Source organism: Bidens hawaiensis, unplaced genomic scaffold (genome assembly GCF_021521415.1).
Source record: "Bidens hawaiensis isolate Kalapana, Puna unplaced genomic scaffold, B.hawaiensis_p1.1 tig00047015_1, whole genome shotgun sequence".
Taxonomy (NCBI): domain Eukaryota; kingdom Viridiplantae; phylum Streptophyta; class Magnoliopsida; order Asterales; family Asteraceae; genus Bidens; species Bidens hawaiensis.
The window spans coordinates 8562-9784 of NW_027498412.1; positions in this window are offsets into that span (position 1 = coordinate 8562).

Sequence of the window (1223 nt, forward strand, 5' to 3'; positions counted from 1 at the left end):
GAGGCACGGTGTGCACCTGACCGAGGTGCACCCGATGGCGATCGCGAAGATTCGCCACTTCGAGTGGGTGTGCCGGATTCTGGGCATTGAGCCCTTCGTCGACCGCCTGATGACCTTCTACTCTTGGAGGTGCATCCAGGGGTGGTATACGCTGATAACCCGAATCAAGGGTTTGAAGATTTGCGCAACCGAGCACAGTCTTCGTTCGTGGAAGAGGGAGTTCTTCTACCTCTCTGCTCGCGCCATCCCCCTTGCCATGAAATTTAAGAATGGGCAAGCTCTCCCAAGCCTTCACGCCTCCAACTACCAGGAGGCGGAATGGTTCTCGAAGATATCCCGGGTCCAATCTCCGGTTTACCGGTTTGCGGAGTCCGGGATGGTGATGCTCGGGATGAGCCGGGTCTGGAAGGATGCGGATGCGCGAAAGATCCCGATCGTCCTCGAATACGGTTCGAACTCTGTTCCTTACGGTATGCTCTGTTTCTTTTTGTTGATTTAGAATCTCTTCTAACTTTTTTCCTGTTTATTTCAGAGGGGAACGACTTGCAGTCGGTCATGTATCCGCGGGAGGCTGACAGTCCCGCTCGGATGGGTACTCGTGCTCTAGACGAGAACGAGTTGCCCATCCTAGAACAAACGGCGGATCGGTTTGTGGAGGTCTACCCGCTAGGCCACGAGATCCTGAGCGCCAGGCGGCCAGGTAAGGCGCTATTCAACCCTCGACCCCTCAATGTTGAAACCTCTGCTGGAATTCCTCTAATCGTATGTTCTGATGAGGAATCCGCAGATGGTCCTCCGTTGGTGCGGAAGAAGAAGGCTGCCGGCGGGAAGGGGAAGGAGAAGGTGGCCTCCATTGCCGATCCAGTGCCTCGGTCTGACTCAGAGGCCGAGAGCGAGGAGGTGGCGGGGAACCCCGGTGGTGATAAGACCACTGCTCCGGAGGCTGCGACGATTGTCACCTCCGGAGAGCCCAGGATGACAACGGTGACCGGCGTGAAGAGGCCGGCTCCATCGGGTTCATCCCCGCCTGTCCGCACTTTTAGGCTCAAGAAAACCCGTAAGTACAAACTTTATTTTTAACTTCATAGATTTTCATCATTAATACTTCTTCTTTGTGCAGGCGTGGATGTTGACGCATTCCAGGGTGGAGCGGGGAGGAGTACCCCCCCGCCAATGACGGTAGGCCTGGTCAGCCTACCTGAGGCGACGACCCAGGCGGCTGC